General features: G+C 43.4%; 1 pseudogene; it reads right to left on the bottom strand.

Moving 5' to 3' along the window:
• Positions 1 to 403: 403 nt before the first annotated feature.
• On the bottom strand, positions 404 to 20402 carry LOC122554703 (uncharacterized; annotated as a pseudogene).
• Positions 20403 to 20856: the final 454 nt, after the last annotated feature.

The following is a 20856-nucleotide window of genomic DNA, read 5'->3' as shown; positions in this document are numbered from 1 at the left end:
GAGATCAGGCTCACCCATTTATAGTTCCCTGGCTTGTCTCTACCGCCTTTCTTAAACAGTGGAACCACGTTTGCCAACCTCCAGTCTTCCGGCACCTTACCTGTGACTATCGATGATAATCCCTTGCGGAGTCTCACTTAGATTCAGAGCTGTACTCTGCATGTAACAGGAAGAAGTACCTCAATAGTCAATATAGTGTGCAATCAACACTTTTATTAAAGAATTAGTAATAATCTAAACATAAATCATTTTAAAACTCTTTCTATGTATATTGTACACACACGTGTATAAATATAGACTTAAAGAAAGAAAGGCAACTTCATAGCAGCACAAAATGGTAACCCCAAATTGATCTAGACACAAGTGACGACTGCAGATACTGGAAACCAAAGTCAAGGTTAGAGTGATGCTGGAAAAGCACAGCAGGTCAGGCAGCATCCGAGGATCAGGAAAATCGACGTTTTGAGTAAAAGCCCTTCGTCAGGAATGGAGTTGAAGGGCTTTTGCACGAAACATCGATTTTCCTGCTCCTGGCAACAGCCAAAAAGAAAACCATCAGTTCAGACAAAACAACAGCTACAAAATAGCCCTTGAGGAAATAAACAAGTTTGCACTTATTAATATTAATATTCATCACATAATCGATTAGAAGTTCAACTTTGACAAAGTAATGTTTAATAAAAATAACAATACAGGTTGCTTTAAAATCAAAAGAAAGGAAATAAAATTCTAAATATTACACACAAAGGTTAGTGATTGTAGGTTTCAGGCTTCCAAAGCAAGTGTGGGGAGGGAGATATGGTCAGAAGCAGGAAGTAGGCCTGAGAACTCCCATGATGCCAGAGGTGACACCACCAATCTGCAGGTCCCTATGTTTGTAACAGCGTACTCTAACAGCGGACCCTCATTCTAAAATATACCAGCCCACATCACATGATCTATTTCAGCCAACAATACCACTGTGTATTACCATAGGAACCAGTGAAAACTCTTCACTCTCAGCAAATTTTGGACAAAAGGCAGGAAACACCGGTTCCTTTAGTGTACAATAAAACGTGTACAAACACCGCACCGATTCTGCATCACAAACAGCAAGAATGTCACTGTCACAGTCCAGATAGACTCCAATGTTCTCCAGTTGGTTTTCGTAGCTGAAATACATCACCTCGGTGTCGTGTTGGGCACAATAAAGGCCCCTTTCCGAGCAAGAAAACACCCACGAGTTTTCCTCAGATCCCAGTTTGCTTCCTGGAAGCGTGCGCGGAATACTCTGGTAGGCTATCCCCACAGCCCAGGAAGGAATGTGTTTCACATTAACCCCCCAGTAGTGAAGTCCAGTGATGTAGCCTGCCGTGGCAAGTACATTGAGAGAGCTGCGGAAGTGTTCTGCGTTACACCACTTACTTTGCTCTGCTTCAACAACTTCAACTGCTGGACCCTTCCTGCTTATTTTCAGCTGGAGATGAGCATTGTTCATATCCAATTGAACAGGTTGATCTAGAAGGTGGGGGAAATGAAAACATAGATCAGTTAAAGTCACACTGAAACAAGAAGTGACCCTACTTTGACCAGAACCCTCAAAATTTGAAATACCTGTATCAGATCCCCTCTCAGTTCTCTTTTCCAAATAAAACAGCCCTATCAGAAGGATCACTTGGGTTGTTCTGTTACCAAGGAGCTGTGAGTAGAGCTGAACTCTAGAATTAACAGGTGGCCACCCCAAACTGGAGATCCTAATGGGGGGACAATTATTAAAATTAAGTAGCTGGAAGTGTTTGGCTTAATATCACAGTCCAAGGGACAATCACTATCTGGTCTGTAACAACCACAAGCATCTTGCTTTTTGCCTAATCCTATGGTTCTGGCTGTTGGAAGGTGTTCACTTTGACACGTACAACTCAATATTTCTAGGATTCAATAGTGTCATACTCAGCTGATGACAAAGTTGGTTTCTCTACGCTTTGCCCTGTCACTCAGCTCTGATGCCAATGCTTGGATCAAATTCTGTAGCCAAGATATGTTCACAAAACCTGTAATAATTAATCAAGTGGAATTTGACAAACTAGATATTATGGAGGTTAGGAAGATGAGAACTGGAAAGTACAGGTTAACACATGCAGGTAACATTTTTTTTCCTACATAAATAAGGCTGACATAAATGACTAAAAATTAGACAAACATACATGCAGGAGCCAAGGGATCCAAGGAGCAACCTTTTCATGCAGAGGGTGCTGTGTGTATGGAATAAACTACCAGAGGTTGTGTTGGTGGAGGCTGGTACAATTACAACACTTAAAAGGCAGCTGGATGGGTATATGAATAGGAAGGATTTAGAAGGATGCAACCATATGCTGGCAAATGGGACGAGATTAATTTAGAGCATCTGGTCGGCATGGACAAGTTAGACTGAAAAGTATGTTTCCATGCAGTGTCCAAAGTTCTAATATAGTACAAGTTCATTTGTTTTAATTACACTAAAGTGACTTTATCCATTCTACTGTATGACCAAGATGGAACATGACACATGAGGGTAATTGGCAGACACTTGCCAGTTCTATCCGCGCTCTTTTTCTTTAAGATGGTAATCCTCGAGGTCTGGTTTGGATGGTGAGGGAAAAAAATCTGCTAATCACACTGGGCAGCAACTAGCTCTGGTCTTGGAAAATTATATATTTATGCAATTTGGATATAACGGCACGTTCAGTTTCACTGACCCAGCTGCATATTGCACTAATGCATGCAACACTGACTTACGTGAAAATAGTTCACTATAAGATGTTAAAATTCTCTGAGTATTGATGCTCTTTGTAAAGTGCGTCTCTATATTTTGTAAGTCGTTTCTCACATCCTGGAGATCCTTGAAATCAAGGTCCTGTTCTTTAATCTCAGTGCTATGAAAGCATTAACAATAAAAAAAGCACTGTATTTTCTTTTAAATTGACCACAGAAGATTGCGAATCGAAATGACAGGTTTCCAAGTTTTAAAAGGATTTCTTCAATTTTTGTTTAAACACACATACCAAAGGCCAGTCCCTTCTAATGAATCTTAGGAAACATGGTCTAGACAGGAACAAAATGCAACTTTGCCAGCATGCAACAAATATTTCCATCTATCAGAAACACTGTTATTGCTTAATTCCTGTTGGGGTTATATAAAGCCCTTGTTAGAACACTGTTATACTACGATGAGGCCTACTGTATTGAATCCAACATATCACAGGTGAAAAGATTTAGGTTTTTTTTTGTTCATTGATGGGATGAGAACATCGCTGGCTTGGCAGCATTTATTGCCCATCCTGCAGTTAATAGTCAACCACATTGCTGTGGGTCTGCAGTCACATGTAGGCCAGACCAAGTAAGAACATAGAGCATAGAACAGTCCTGCACAGTACGGCCAAAGATGTTGTGCCGAGCATTTATCTTAATCTAAGACCAGCCTAACCTACACATCCCTCAATTTATTGCTGTTGATGTGCTTGTCCATCAGTCACTTAAACGTCTCTAACGTCTCTGCCTCTACTACCACTCCTGGCAGTGTATTCAATACAACCACCACTCTCTGCTCCTCAGATGCTGCCAGAAGTGCTGAGCTTTTCCAGCAACACACTCTTGATTCTGTGTAATGAACCTTCCTCTGACATCTCCCCTGTACCTTCCTCCAATCACCTTAAAATTATGATCCCTCAAGACAGCCATTTCTGCCCGGGGGAAAAGTCTCTGGCTAGGTGAAAGTGAGGACTGCAGATGCTGGAGATCAGAGTCAAGGTCAGAGTGGTGCTGGAAATGCACAGCAGGTCAGGCAGCATCCGACGAGCAGGAAAATCGACGTTTCGGGCCAAAGCTCTTCACCAGGAATCTTCTTATTTCTGATGAAGGACTTTGCCTGAAATGTTGATTTTCCTGTTCCTCGGATGCTGCTTGACCTACTGTGCTTTTCTAGCACCACTCTAATTTTGACACAAAAGTCTCTGATTATCTACTCTATCTATGCCTCTCATTACCTCAGATGGCAGTTTCCTTCCCTTAGGGACGTTACTGAACCAGATGGGTTTTTCCCCTGACATGAAATAATGGATTCATGATCATCACTAGATTCCTAATTCCAGGCATTTTATTAAACTCAACTTCCACCATCTGCTGTGGTGAGATACAAACCCAGGTCCCCAGACTGTTTGTTGGGTTTCTGGATTAATAATCCAGCGATAATACCACTAAGCCATCACCTCCCATTGAGCTAAATTGACACGTACTTATTTGTATAAATCCAACAGTAACAAAACATCAATTGTACTTCATTAGTTATAAAGTCATAGAGTCATAGAGATATACAGCATGGAAACAGACCCTTCGATCCAACCCGTCCATGCCGATCAGATACCCCAACCAATCTAGTCCCACCAGCCAGCACCCGGCCCATCTCCCTCCAAACCCTTCCTATTCATATACCCATCCAAATGCCTCTTAAATGTTGCAATTGTACCAGCCTCCACTACTTCCTCTGGCAGCTCATTCCATACACGTACCATCCTCTGTGTGAAAAAGTTGCCCCTTAGGTCTCTTTTATATCTTTCCCCTCTCACCCTAAACCTATGCCCTCTAGTTCTGGACTCCCTGACCCCAGGGAAAAGACTTTGTCTATTTACCCTATCCATGCCCCTCATAATTTTGTAAACCTCTATAAAGTCACCCCTCACATCAAAATCATTTATGTAAATGACAAAAAGTAGAGGACCCAGCATCGATCCTTGTGGCACTCCACGCAAATCTTTCTTTGGAATAGGATAGAAATTGTCTTTTACTTCCTCGTTAGATTACTCTGAAAGAGCATGCTAGTAGTGTAAGTTTCCAAATTCAATTTCTTCAGGCATCAAAGTCAAGATATTACAAATAAAGCTGCCTGATCTGAGGTACAATGTTCAGTAACTTGTTATGGGTCACTACATGTGGCAACTCTAAATATCGCATGATCATGTGCTCATGGTGTGCTCTGCATTTGTTGCCATCCCCATCCCTAACTGCCCACCATTTCAGAGGATGGTTAAGAATCAACCACATTGCTGTGGGGCTGGAGTCACATGTAGAGCAGACTGGGTATGAATGCCAGAGATCCTTTGTTAAAAGGACATCTGTGAACCAGACGGATTTAACAATGTTCGATGATAATTAATGTGCCGACTATTACTGAGATTAGTTTTATTTCCAGATTTATTAACATAATTTAAATTACATCAATTGCTATCGCAAAGAACATTACCTGGGTGTCTATTTACTCATCATATGACAGCAGGCGCAATGGCCCTGTGGTATTATCGCTGGACTGTTAATCCAAATACCAAGGTAACTGCCTGGAGTCTAAACCAAGGTTCAAATCCTACCATGACAGATGGTGAAATTTGAATTTAATAAATATCTGGAATTCAGAGTCTAATCACAACCAGAAATGTATTGTTGATCGTCAGGAAAACCTATGTGGTTCACTCGGAAGAAAATGGCTATCCTTAGCTGGTTGGGCCTAAGAATGACCCAGAGGGCAATTACCAAAGCAGAGAATCCCTGCAGTGTGGAAGCAGGCCATTCAGCCAATTGAGTCCATACTGACTTTCCAAAGAGCATCTCACCCACATATCCCATCCCTGTAACCCTACTAATCCACCTAACCTGCACATCCTTGGACAGTACAGGCAATTTAGCATGGTCGATCTACCTAACCTGCACATCTTTGGATTTTGGGAGGAACCTGGGCAATAAGTGCTTGTCTAAACAGCGATACTCACATCCCATGAATGGATATTTTTAAAAAACCTCCCCAGAATCAGAGCTGCCGAAATTATCGGTTTTGTGTGTGTGTGTGTGTGTATGAGAGAGTGAGAGAGAGAGAGAATCTCCTCTAATAGTAATCATTTACCTGTAAGATGAAAACATAAAATGCATTCAACTATTTAGTTATCTGGGTGCCCAACTCCCTCCCATTAGTGCAGGACTGCCCAAAGTGCAGTGGGGTCCCAAACAGGGCTTTGTAAGCTGTGATACAGCCATGGTGTTCTGCCCTCTCACGCTCCTCGGTCTGTTCTCACAGGCCTTTAACTCTCCCTTTCCCAGGGGCTCCCAGAGGTCCTCCCTCTTTCATTCCCAGCTCTCATAGGTCTTAGCCTCGACTCCCAGAAACTGCAGCACATGCTCCCAACTTTCATATTTCACTGAGGGATCGCGATGAATCTCAAGCCTTAAACTGGGGCAACGGTAGAAATATTTTGTGCTTCAGTCATTAGTTTAATGCAATTTTGTTTTGGAGCAAAGAAAATCAAAAGAGTGGTTCAGATGATCAAATCAGTTTCACATGTTTAATGTACAATTGCACAGCACGGTGGCTCAATGGTTGGCACTGCTGTCTCACAGCGTCGGGCATCTGGTTTGATTCCAGCCTTGGGTGACTGTCTGTGTGGAGTTCTACCTGTGTCTGTGTGGGTTTCCTCCGGGTGCTCTGGCTTCCTCCCACAGTCCAAAGATGTAGATCGGCCATGTTAAATTGCCCATAGTGTCCAGGGGTGTGCAGGGGACGTGGACCAGCCTGAGAAATGCAGGGTTACGGGGATAGGGTCTGATTGGGTCTGAGATGCTCTTCGGAGGGTTGGTGCAGACTTGATGGGCCAAATATGCTCTACTTGTACTGTAGGGATTCTATAATTGTAGCCTGTGAACATCTGTAAAATGGCATGTGCTCTTATTTTAACTGGTGAGGTGCTGTATAAAATTAATGAGACAACAATCTTTTCAGATTGCTGCAATAGGATGGTACAACTGGGATTCTCAATCAACAAGTTCACTGACAGAGCAAAATCAAAGCCACAAATAAAGCACTATCCAACAGGCATATAGAAATTCTCTTAACCTAGCTGAAGCATGTCAACTACTTAAAGACAAACTTACCTCTTGACACTGTCCAGAATCTATAAATAAGATTAAAAAATTATGATAGTTATCAACAAGTTAATTGCAGAATATACTAAAACAGGATTTAGGTAATTGGTTATTTTAATCAAGTGAACAGGCTAGTTGGCTTAATTTTACAAAATGCAAAGGGATTCAGTCCCTGACGGTACATGTTGTCCACCTACTGGTTGATATAGGAAGTACAAGGCATTCTTATTTAACCACACAATTCATGTACGTGAACTAGGAACTCCTGCGGCACAGTGGTAATGTCCCTATCTCTGGACCAGGAGGCCTGGATACAAGTCCCACTTGCTCCAGATTTATGTCATAATATTTCTGAACAGGTTGATCAAAGCAACCTGATATTGACAAGTAATATCCATTTTTAAATCTGCTAATGATAACCTTGCATGACAGAGCCAAACTAATTAAGGGTCTTTGTGACATAGTTGTAGTGTCCTTACTTCTGAGCCAGGAGGCCCAGATACAAGCCTTACCCTCTCCAGAGGCACGTAACAATATCTTTGAACAGGTTCATTAGGAAATATTGGCAATTTATTTGAATTCAAGCAGGTGATGAGGAAATATCTACTTTAATATTGCTATATCGCATGCAGCAGTTAACTGTCCAATGTATACTTCACTGATCAGTAACTAAATCACTAAAGATACTGATTTCCCATAGCTCTGCAGCTTAAATATGAAGTTACTGATTATAAGCGTATCCATTTTAAAACAAAAACCTACCTGCAGCAATTGCATAGGGCTGTTGACACAAATCCTAATCTGCAAAATACCTTTAGCTTGCTGTCGCTTTGCCTGCAATTGTTTCAGTTTCGATTTCTCACAGTCAACCATCAGATTCAGTTGGGCAGTTGCAACAGAAAATCATTTTTTCCATGCTCGCTCCACAATGTCAAGAAAAAGCTGGACTTTCTTGAAGAAATTCAAATGTGTCCGTTGCTGTTTTTCCAACTTGTCCTAATTAAAAGAGACACGTGAAAGCACATAATGTAAAATATTGTTAGGTTTGCATTCACTAGATCATTTCCAGACCTAGGTGGCATAGAATCCATCTCTGCGTAAAACAGAACCTACAATTTCATAATGAATTAAAACACTTTAACAGCTCCTGAAGATATCACGATATGGTTCAGAAAAGTCAGAATTACAATATTGTTACAAAGGAGGCCATTTGGCCCATCATGCTTACACATATTCTTTAAATGAGCAATTCCCCAAGTATCATTCTTCCCTTTACCCCAGACATTTTTCTTTTCAGTTTCCTGTATAAATCCTTTCTGAATGCTTCAGATGAATCAACCGCTACCATACACACAGGTAAACACATTCCAGAGCCCAATCACTTGCTGCATGAAAAGGATTTTCCATGCATAGCTTTTGCTTCTTTTACCAATTACTTTAAATCTCTGTCCTTTTGTTTGGAAAACTTATTTATTGTTGCATGCTGTTACAACCCTAAACCAGGAGAAAGGGAAGACTGCAGATGCTGGAGATCAGAGTCGAAGAGTGCGGTGCTGGAAAAGCACAGCCGGTCAGGTAAGGTTTCTTACTACACTCTGACTAAATAGCACTAACGTCTCTTATAAACATTGACAAAGTTCTCTAAGAGATTTAGGGGCTTCACTAAGAGAATAAAGCCTCAAGATTCCACAGTCTTATCCAAAAGTCAATGAGCTTTACGATCCAACATGAGCATAGTAACCCAATCCCGACTGCATGTACAGCTAGGTTCAAACACAGAATTGACATGTGGTAACAATGGGTTACAGAGTATGTTCAAACATCTTACAGGGCACATCCAACAGCAAAGGAGATCGAGGCTGATCCCAATCCTAGATTTCTCAGAGACACAATAGATCAAGAAATTTCATTAAACTCCAGAAAGGATCACAATTCTTCATTTTTGCTGCTTTGGATTGAAATTCCCTTTCAAAGGCACTCTGTCATGAGGTGTCACAACTCCTGCTCTAGTCTGGTCACCTTTCTCTCCTATGTGTGTACATATATGCTCCCCTAGACTCTGAAACTACACTCACATACTTATTCACAAATATTTTATCTAAAGTCTAATATTTTTCTTGAATTTAATAATTAACCAAACGTTACTCTTAAATATCTGTTTTATTGAAGCCTTAAAAATCAGGGAAATGCAAGCTGGGAAAAAAGTTTGTTAATTACTGGCTAGTTTAAACTAGTTAATTGAAACTTGAGTCAGTTGTTTTCAGGAAGCATATAAATAGAGGCCTACCTGGAGGTGTCTTGTCTGAACTGAATGCTGCATTGTTTATTCAGAATGTAAAGTGGGGGTTCAGTGAGTTAGAGGGAGTTTTGAGAGAGGGAAAATGGGAAGGAGGTGCTTCTTTCTTAGAATCACAGAATTTTACAGTAGAGAAGCAGGCCATTCGATCCATTGTGTCTGTACCAGTGCCTTAAACAGCTACTAGTCCCCATTCTCCACAGTCCTAATGAAGGGCCCTGCTTGAAACATTGACTCCCCCGCTCTTCGGATGTGACTTGACCAGCTGTGATTTTGTCAGAACCACATTTTATCGACTCAGTCCCATTCTCCAGCTTTGCTTCTCTCCCTTCCGTAACCCTCTAAATTCATAATTTTCAAATTATGGCTCTCTTTTGAAATCTCCAATGGAATTCACCTCCATACTCTCCCAGGGAGTGCATTCCAAATCCTAAATTCAAGAAGTTTCTCCTCTTCATCTGATTTTAGATTAATTAGATTTCCTATATAGTGTGGGAACAGCCCTTTGGCCCAAAAGGTCCACACCGACCCTCCGAAGAGTAACCCACCCAAACCTACTTCCCTTTGACTAATGCACCTATCCCTACGGACAATTTCACATGGCCAATTCACCTGACCTGCACATTTTTGGAACATGGGAGGAAACCCATGCAGACACGGGAAGAATGTGCAAACTCCACACAGACAGTTGCCCGAAGCTAGAATTGAACCTAGGACCCTGGTGCTGTAAGGTAGCAGTGCTAACCACTGAGCCACCGTGCCACCCCCTATTTTAGGCTCCTGTATTAATTCATTTCTGTGAAAGGAAAATGGCTGATTGGTGAGTACTGGTAATTTGTTCCATTCTTATTGCATTGAATTGATTGTAAAGTTATAGAATGACAGGTCAGTGGACTGGACATTCTGTGTTATGTGTGAAGTTATGGACACGCCATACGTCCCAGACAAACACACGTGCAGAGATTGCCACCGGCTGCACAAGTTCAAGCTCTGGGGTTTGGAACTTGAGTGCTGGCCAATGGCAGTGTTGTGGGAGGCACGATTGGGAAATCTGCAAACGAAACACTTATTGGCCAGGCCAATGGGAGTGAGTAAAGTTGCTGTTGACCGCAGGGTGACATCAACTTTTTCAATGACATCAATCCAACCAGTGAGTGGAAAGGTGGCAACTGGAGTACAATTCGGAAAAGTGGGAGGTTGTTCATTTGGGGAAAGCAAACAAAGTGAGGGGATGTACAACACCAAGGGGAAAATATTGAGAGGAGAAGAGGAATGAGAGACCTTGGAGCGCATGTCCACAGTGCCCTAAAAATGGCAGGACAGCTAGAGAAGGTTGTGAGGGAGGTGTATAAGAAGCTTTCCTTCGTTGGGCAAGAAACTGAAAACAAAGCAGGGATGTAATGCTGGAATTAGATAAGACACAACAGTTCTAGCCACTTTTTAGGGGGCATTCAGAGGATGTGGATAGAGAACTGGTTAGCAGATAGGAAGCAAAGAGTTGGAATAAGTGGGTTCTTTTCAGTGAGGCAGGCAGTGGCTCCAACTAGTGCAGGGTTTCTCCCTAATTCCCACTGATTCCAGTTTTGCTCAGATCCTTGATGCCACAATCGGTCAAATACAGCCTTGCTGTCAAAGGCAGTCACTCTCACTTCACCAGAGGAGTTCAGCTCTTTTGTCTGTGTTTAGACGAAGGATGTAAAAGGGAAGGAGCTGTGGCTCTGGCAGAATCCAAACTGGGGAGTCACTGTGCAGATTATTGCTAAACAAGTGCAGCCTGATACCATTGGTGATGATCCCTTCCATCACTACTGATGATGAAGAGTAGTCAATAAGTGGGTGCTTTTTCTGCCCGTTGCGCACAGGGCAATTTTCCACATTGTCAGGTAGATGCCAATGTTGTGCTGGATTAACTTGGCTAAAGGCACAACAAGTTCTGGAGCACAAGTCTTCAGTATCGTTGCTGAAATGTCGACAGAGGGCATCGCCTTTGCATTTTCTAGTACTGTCAGCCATTTCTTGATATCACGTGGAGTGAATCGAATTAGCTGAAGACCAGTATCTGTGATGCTAGGACGAGGGTGAAATGGACCATCCACTTGTTGCAATCACTTCAGCCTTATTTGTGCTGCGTTGGTGATAGGGATACTTGCACAGCCTCTGGCTCCAGTAAGCTGTTTCACTGTCCATTCATAACTGGATACAGCAGGACTATACAGCTTTGATCTGATCCATTAAGATGACTTGGCTCTATCTGTCACTTGCTGTTTGGCACACAAGCAGTCCTACTTTACAGCTTCATCTCAGGTACACCTGGGGGTGCTGCTTCTGCTTTCTACAACGACTCAGAGCTGACCCCCTGGCTTGACATCACTGGTACAGTGGGACATATTGCTGGGCCAAGAGGTTGCAGTTCAATATTGAATATAATTTTGCTGCCGTCAATGGCACACATCATCTCATAGATGCAGAGTCTTGAATTGTTAGATCTGTTCAAGATCAATCCCATTTGGTATGCCGCACAACATGATCGCAGGGTACCCTCAATGTGAAGATGGAACTTTGGCTGCACAAGGACTATGTGGTGGTTACTTGTAACCATGCTCTCATGGACAGATGCACCTGTGGCAAGTAGATTCACGAGGGTGAGATCAGGTACATTCCTCCCTCTTGTTGCTTCGAATCTGCTGCAGACTCAGTCCAGCATCAACAACGTCCAGGGCTTAACCATAGTCCAATCAGCAGGTGGTGCTGCTGAGCCATTACACAAAGGAAAGAGCTGCACAACAGCAATTGGTATTTTACAGAGGAATCTCAATTATCCGAACAAGATGGGTGGAGAGTATTTTGTTCGGAGAATTGAACATTCGGATAATCGAATGCCAGATAACACAGGTCAGCCAAGCATTGGGACCTTGCGATCTTGCTGGATAATTCAAAATTCGGATAGTCGAATGCCGGATAATTAAGGTTCTTTTAGAACATAGAACATAGAAGAATACAGCGCAGTACAGGCCCTTCGGCCCTCGATGTTGCGCCGATCCAAGCCCACCTAACCTACACTAGCCCACTATCCTCCATATGCCTATCCAATGCCCGCTTAAATGCCCATAATGAGGGAGATTCCACCACTGCTACTGGCAGGGCATTCCATGAACTCACGACTCGCTGAGTAAAGAACCTACCCCTAACATCTGTCCTATACCTACCCCCCTTAATTTAAAACTATGCCCCCTTGTAATAGCTGACTCCATACGTGGAAAAAGATTCTCACTGTCGACCCTATCTAAACCCCTAATCATCTTGTACACCTCTATCAAGTCACCCCTAAACCTTCTTTTCTCCAATGAAAACAACCCCAAGTGCCTCAGCCTTTCCTCATACGATCTTCCTACCATACCAGGCAACATCCTGGTAAACCTCCTCTGCACCCGTTCCAGTGCTTCCACATCCTTCCTATAATATGGCGACCAAAACTGCACACAATACTCCAGGTGCGGCCGCACCAGAGTCTTATACAACTGCAACATGACCTCAGTACTCCGGAACTCAATTTTGACTGAGGGGTAACTTAACTGAGTTGTACAAAAATAATAAGGTGGGTGCAGACAGTTAAAGTCATTTTCCCCCAAGCACAGAGGTCAACTTTAGCAGAGGGCATAATTAAAAGCATTAGAGTGGCCCTGAGGAAAATCTTATTCACCCAGAGAGTCTGGGATTTGTCACACAGCTTGAGGTGGAAACACTGAATTCAATAAACAAGAATTGGATCTACACCTGCTAAGCTACAGATCAGGCGTTGGGAAGTGAGGATTAGAATTATTCTGCCAGCGCAGACATGATTCACTGAATGACTCTTTCTGTGGCAGATCTCTTCTATTGTCCTATACATCCAGTTCCTCATCCACAGTTCGCTTCAAAGAGTCAATCCTTACCCTGGGGGTTACCTCCACCTCATGTCCAGTTGCATCACACAAATTCTGCTTGTGAGTTTGAGGACTCCACTGTCTCATAGCATGAAGTATCAATGCTCACAGGTTTCTGCTGAACCCCCAACACAACCAGCGATTATCCAACTTTTTCAGTTCACAAAAATGTTTTCCGTGTTCTGACTTCACCACTTAATCTACTCAGTAATTCCCAGAATTTCTATCCACATGGAGCCACCCACAGCTTTGAACTCTTCATTGGGGCTGCACTTAGGGAGGAAATTTCAGGGAGTACATCCAAAGAACTTATTTGGCTGGTTCTGAGACATAAGAAAGTGGGATTGTTCTATAATTGCCTGATAGTTAGCAGGATATTGAGAAGCAAATTTCTAAGGAGTTATCTGTAAGAATAATAGGGTGGTAATGGTAGAGGATTTTAACTTTCCAATCATAGAGTGGGACCACCATTGTGTTAAGGGATCAAATGGAGAGAAATTTGTTAAGTATGTACAAGAACATTTTCTTATTCAGTATGTGGATGTAACTGCTAGAGATGAATCAAAACCTGACCTACTCTTGAGAAATAAGGCAGGTGTCAGAGGTATCAGTGGGGAAGCACTTTGGGACAAGTGATCATAATTCTATCAGTTTTAAAATAGTTAAGGAAAAGGAAAGACCTGATCTAAAAGTCAGAGATCTAAATTGAAGAAAGGCCAATTTTGACAGTATTCTGCAATAACTTTCAAAATTTGATTGGGGGCAGATATTCACAAGTAAAGGGATGGCTGGAAAATGGGAAGCTTTCAAAAATGAGATAAGGAGAGTTCAGAGACAGTATGTCCCTGTCGGGGTAAAGGGCAAGAATGGTAAATGTAGGGAATGCTGGATGACTAGAGAATCTAAGGTTCTGGTCAAGAGAACAGAGAGGCATATGTCAAGCATACAGTAGTTGATTGAGTGAATCCCCAGAAGAGTATAAGGCGTAGTAGGAGTATATTTAAGAGGGAAATCAGGAGGGCAACAAGGGGACATGATTTAGCTTCAGCAAATAGGGTTAAGGAGACAAATATATTAAGGACAAAGGGTAGCTAGGGAGAGAATAGAGCCGCTTAAAGATCAGCAAGGCCGCCTATGTGTGCAACCGCAAGAGATGGGGGAAGATACTAAACGAGTATGTTGCATCAGTGTTTACTGTGGAGAAGGATATGGAAGCTAGAGAATTAGAATTAGATTCCCTACAATATGGAAACAGGCCCTTCAGCCCAACAAGTCCACACCGACCCTCTGAAGAGTAATCCACCCAGACCCACTCCTCTCCCCTATACTTCACCCCTGACTAATGCACCTAACACAATGGGCAATTTAGCACGGCCAATTCATCTGACCTGCACATCTCTGGATTGTGGGAGGAAACCACAGCACCTGGAGGAAACCCAAGCAGACACGAGGAAAATGTGCAAACTCTACACAGACAGTCGCCCGAGGCTGGAATCGAACCCAGGCCCCTAGCGCTGTGAGGCAGCAGTGCTAATCAATGAGCCACCGTGCTGCCCACTTGGGGAAATAAACAGCAACATCTTGAAAAGTGTCCAAACTACAGAGGAGGAGTTGTCGAACATCTTAAAATGCATAAAGGTGGATAAATCCTGGGACCCGATCAAATTGACCCAGGAAGCTAGGGAAGTGATTGCTGGGCCCTTTGCTGAGATACTTAAATCATCGATAGCCATGGGTGAGGTGCCAGAAGACTGGAGGGTGGCTAACATAGTGTCACTACATGAGAAAGGTGATAAGGAAAAGCCAGGCACCTATAGACTGGTGAGCCTTATATCGGTGGTAGGCAAGTCATTGGAGAGGATTCTGAGGGGCAGGGTTTACATACATTTGGAAAGGCAAGGACTGATTAGGGATAGCCAACATGGCATTGCATGTGGGAAATCTTGTCTCACTTACTTGATTGACTTTTTTGAAGAAACGATGAAGAGGACTGATGAAGGCAGAGCACTGGACATTGTCTATATTGATGTCAGTAAAGCATTTGACAAGGTACCACATGGTAGACTGGTTAGCAAGGTTAGATCACACGGAATATAGGGAGAACTAATCATTTGGATACAAAATTGCCAGAAGATTGGTAGACACAAGGGTGGTGGTGGACTGTTACTATTCGGACTGGAGGTTTGTAATTAACAGGTACTGCATGGATAAATTTATTTCTCCACCCTGGAGGCTCCCTGCCTCTATTCCTGATGAAGGGCTTTTGCCCGAAACGTCGATTTTCCTGCTCCTCGGATGCTTGCCTGACCTGCTGTGCTTTTCCAGCACCACTCTGATCTAAACTCTGGTTTCCAGCATCTGCAGTCCTCACTTTTGCCTGCATGAATTGGTGCTGAGTCCTCTGCTTTTTGTCATTTATATAAATGATTTGGATGTGAACATAGGAGATATGGTTCGTAAATTTGCAGATGACACCAAAATTGGAGGTGCAATGGACGGAAAAGAAGGCTACTTCAGAATACAGCAGGATCTTGATCAGACGGGCCGAAGAGTGGCAGATGGAGTTTAATTTAGCTAAACATGAGGTGCTGCATTTTGGAAAGGGATATCAGAGCAAGACTTAGACACTTAATGGTAAGGTCCTGGGGAATGTTGCTGAACAAAGAGACCTTGGAGTGCAGGTTCATAGCTCCTTGAAAGTAGAGTCACAGGTAGGCAGGGCAGTGAACAAGGCATTTGGTATGCTTGCCTTTGCTGGTCAATACATTGAGTACAGGAGTTTGGAGATCATGTTGAAGGTGTACAGGACATTGGTAAGACCACTTTTGGAATACGGTGTTCAATTCTGTATTCCTGCTATGTTGTAATTGTATTAGCCTCCACCACTTCCTCAGGCGACTCATTCCATACACAGCCAGCTTCTGTGTGAAAAAGTTGCCCCTCAGAGCCTTTTTAAATCTTTCCCCTCTCATCTTAAACCTATGCCCTCCACTTTTTGGACCCCTCGACCCGTGCCCCTCATAATTTTATAAACCTCTGTAAGGTCACTCCTCAGCCTCCTATGCTCAAGGGAAAGCAGCCCCAGCCTATTCAGCCTCTCCCTATAGCTCAAACCCTCCAATCCTGGCAACATCCTTGTAAATTTTTTCTGAATCCTTTCAAGTTTCACAACACTTTTCCTATACCTGAATGCCCAGAACTTTAATTGGATCATGGGAATGCCACTGCTCCATTACTTCCCACAAATAGAAAGACTGCAATTTTCATGTTTAGATTAAATCAGCAGAGATCTCTATTGCACCAATATCTAGACTGGTATTTTAGATAAAGTCACATCATAAATCCAGATTGTTGATTGACAGTGAAAATTTCAACTCCAGTTAAATTAAGAGAAAAAAAGTCCTAATGAAGATATCTTTTGCCATTTAAATATTTCATCACTAATGTATTGAATAAATATTTCACACCATTAACTACTGGTCTCCATCACTAAGTTGAAATTTAAATCAGGCAAATTACCAGTAGGACAGAGTGTTTTGTGTAATTCACGGCTGGATGGTGAAGAAGCTGTATGTTAATACCATTGAATGACCCACAGTTATTGCACTGCCTGATATTCATGGACACTACAAGACAGTGAACGTCTCTGTGAACATGTGCATTGGAGTACCACTGAAAGCTGGCACACTGGTCAAATTGCTTAGTCACTTTGGATGCACCAAGGCTGTGGCAGGGACCACAAATGCAGTTCACCGACAGACTTAAAGTCATAAAATGTCAGATGGGGAACCTCCAACAAGTTTCTTTGTACAACTGGTTATAATGTCAGGTGGGAGTTGTGCACTTGTTGAGCCTGAAGGACTGAGCGGTTCAAGGGGAAATGATGAAAATCACTGTGTACAATAATTTTACAAAGTGAAATGTGACTGTAAAAGCAAGGAGCTAAAAAGCAACAATTTCTAATTGCCCTCCACCAGAAGTTGCAAAATTATTAACTTTCTCTTTCTGTTTCCAGCTCTGTACCTTCTGAGAAAAGGCAGCTTCCTCCAACTGACAAAGACCATTTTCCACAGCAGCCAGATCTTGGTCAACTTTGGAGAGTTGTATTTGCAGTCACTCTGGAGAATAGTGGACATTGATAGCATTAAAAACAGTCACCAAATGAAAGCGAAACTAAACATTCCAAAACTTATATAATATTAACTTACCTAACAAAAGTTAAAATTTGCATCGTAAAATAAACAGGAAGTGTATTTAGTCATTCAGGACATGAATACTGAATAGGAGAAAATGAGGACTGCAGATGCTGGAGATCAGCATCGAGAGTGTGCTTTTCCAGCACCACACTCTCGACCACGAATATCGAATCCCTTCAGTACAGAAAGAAGCCACTTGGTCAATTGGTCTGTGCTGATCCTCAGAAGAGCATCCCACCTAGACACACTCGCCCACTCTATCCGCACAACCCCTCAATTACTATGGAAAATCCACCTCGCCTGCACATCTTTGGTCTGGGGAGGAAACCGGCAGAAACCCATGCAGACACGGGGAGATTATACCAACTTCACACACACACAGTCACCCAAAACTAGAATCGAACCTAGGTCCCTGGCACCATGAGGCAACAGTACTAACCACAGAACTGCCCAAATATTGCTGTGGAAACATATTCTGCTGAAACTCTTTTTCTTGCAGTTGGGACAACTTAGTTCATCATGCCAACATTGGCACTACAGACAAACTATCCACTTAGTTTAAAACCCCTATAATTTGTTTTTCTCTACAATACTCCAGTTCCATTTTGAAAGTAACTGTTGAATCTGCTTCCACAATTCTTTCAGATACTTCACAGTGCAAGAAACATTCTCATCTTCTGGTTCTTTCACAAATTCTTTAGATTTACACGGTGTCTGGTTCTCTGGCCAAGAGAAAGTTCCTCTTTATTTACTCCATCGAGAAACCCTACAATTTTGAAGACCAATTAAACTTTCTGTGCTTTGAGTGCAATCTGAAGAGTCTAGATTAGAGTAGTGCTGGAAAAGCACAGCAGGTCAGTCAGCATCAGCACATTCCTGATGAAGGGCTTTTGCCTGAAACCTCGATTTTCCTGCTTCTCAGATGCTGCCTGACCTGCTGTACTTTTCCAGCACCACTCTAATCTAGACTCTCCAGCATCTGCAGTCCTTACTTTCGCCTACAGTCTGAAGAGCCCAAGTTACTCTTCATTATTAAACTAACTGAAAACATAAAAGCAAAGTGCAGGAAATCTGAAATAAAGATGCTGGAAATGTGCATGTCTGGCAGCATCGGAGTAACAGAAAACTCTGCTCCTTTGTCCACATGGTTATAAATCACACGGTCCAAGGTTATAGTACAACAGATTTATTTGAAATCACAGGCTTTACCTGATGAAGGAGCAGCACTGTGAAAGCTCATGATTTTGAAAAAAAAAACCTGTTGGACTGTAACCTGGCATCATGTTTTCTGGAAGAGAAAGTGAGGTCTGCAGATGCTGGAGATCAAAGTTGAAACTTTATTGCTGGAACAGCACAGCAGGTCAGGCAGCATCCAGGGAACAGGAGATTCGACGTTTCGGGCACAGGCCCTTCTTCAGGAATGAGCAGACAGTGTTCAGCAGGAGAAGATAAAAGGTAGGGAGGAGTGACTTGGAGGAGGGGCATTGGAAATGTGATAGGTGGAAAGAGGTCAAGGTGAGGGTGATAGGTCGGAGTAGGATGGAGGCGGAGAGGTCAAGAAGAAGACTGCAGGTCAGGAAGGCGGTGCCGGGCTGGAGGGATCCGGCTGAGACAAGGTGGGGGGAGGGGGGATGAAGAAACTGGTGAAGTCCAAGTTCATCCCCTGCGGTTGGAGGGTTCCCAGTCGGAAGATAAGACGCTCCTCCTCCGACCGTCGGGTTGTTGTGGTTTGGCGGTGGATGAGTCCAATGACCTGCATATCCTCGGTGGAGTGGGAGGGGGAGTTGAAATGCTGTGCTACAGGTTGGTTGGGTTGGTTCGTCTGGGTGGCCCAGAGGTGCTCTCTGAATCGCTCCACAAGTAGGCTCAATCATGTTTTCTGACCTTGTCCACTCCAGTCCAAACACTGGCACCTCCAAATCATTTGTTCACATGATGAATTTTATGAATAAAGTATATTTTTGAAGTTAAAAAATTAACTGTTTTTTCTCCACAGATACTGTTTGACCTGCTAAGCTTTTCCAGCAATTTTTATCACCTTTTCCCGGTCTGCGTATGATCCCAGACCCTGGGTATGATCCCAGACCCTGGACAACACAGGTAACTCTTTACTAACCTCTGAAATAACCCAATAACCTACAAGGTTCAGAGGGCAATTAGGAATGGGGACCAACAGTGCGGCCTGTGAGAGACCATATTGAAAGCTCAACACGATACAGTCAAAGTTGTACAGAAACATTCCTCATCAGCTCCAGGCTCACATCCCAGCTCGCCAGGCACAGGGGGCACGTGTAGCTGGGCACCCCCCTCAGGAGGTGCTGGCACTCTCTCCATCCGAGTCCCGTGCCCCGCACTTGAGTTGCGCCATGCAGCCGCTGCAGAAGCTGTGGCCGCACGGCAGGGGAACCCGGTCCACCAGGATATCCCAGCCAACCGCACAGAGCAGCTCCGCATTCAGGCCTTTTTTAAATTTCAAAAAATATACTTTATTCATAAAATATTTTGATGATCTGTACAATTGGTCAAGCCATACATCCGTAAACATTCCATTTCTTGGTGTACAGAGACAGAGTAAAGGGCTTGCATCGCTACCAGCTCCCCCTCCCCTCCAACAGCCACACCGAGAACCTGAGCGGCAGCTCCTGGGGAAAGGGAAACACTGTTACTATCATTGTTTCCACTTGCACTCTCCCAGATACAATGTATCCCCGGAAACCGCGGATACACTCGGAGAGTCCTTAATACATAGACCACACCCGCAGCTGGTCCAGGTTTGGGAAATGTGTGAGCCCCAGCGCTCCGATTCTGGGACGGATCCGGATCCAGTCTGACTGACTGGATCCAGTCTCCAGATCCTGATCCCTTCCGGGTTTTGGCCAGATCCGGCTGCTCCTGGTCCAGACTTGAATTTGCTCCCATTCCATCTGCTCCTGATCCAGTCTTGGATCTGCTCCCGTTCCACAGTCTTCTGATCAGAATTGGATTTGCTCCCATTCCATCTGCTCTTGATCCGGACCTGGATTTGCTCCCATTCCACCTGCTCCTGACCAGACCTGGATCTGCTCCCATTCCACCTACTGCTGATCCAGACCTGAATGTGCTCCTACTCCACCTGCTCCGGATCTGGACTGGGAACTGTATTTGCTCCACTGCTCCTGATTTGGATCTGACCTCGTCAGGTCCCTAGTCCTCGCCTACCATCCCATCAACATTCACATCCAGAGGGTCAGCTGCCTTTTCCACTACCTCCATGAGATGCCACCACCAGAGACATATTCCCTTCCTCTCCACTGTCAGCTTTCCACAAGAACCATTCCCTCCAGACACTCTGGTCCACTCATCCTTCATTCCCAACACTCAGTATCCAAACACACCTTCCAGGTGAAGCCGTGATTTACCTGCACTTCACTCAATGTAGTCAACTGCATTCGCTGCTGACAATGTGGTCTCCTCTACACTGGGGAAACGAAGTGTAGACTGGATGACCATTTCACAGAAAGTCTACATTCTGTCTGCAAAAAAG

Source organism: Chiloscyllium plagiosum, unplaced genomic scaffold (genome assembly GCF_037043375.1).
Source record: "Chiloscyllium plagiosum isolate Xiang-an unplaced genomic scaffold, Cpla_swu_hap1 HiC_scaffold_9, whole genome shotgun sequence".
NCBI classification, from domain to species: Eukaryota; Metazoa; Chordata; class Chondrichthyes; order Orectolobiformes; family Hemiscylliidae; genus Chiloscyllium; species Chiloscyllium plagiosum.
This window is presented reverse-complemented; position numbering and strand designations above follow the sequence as displayed.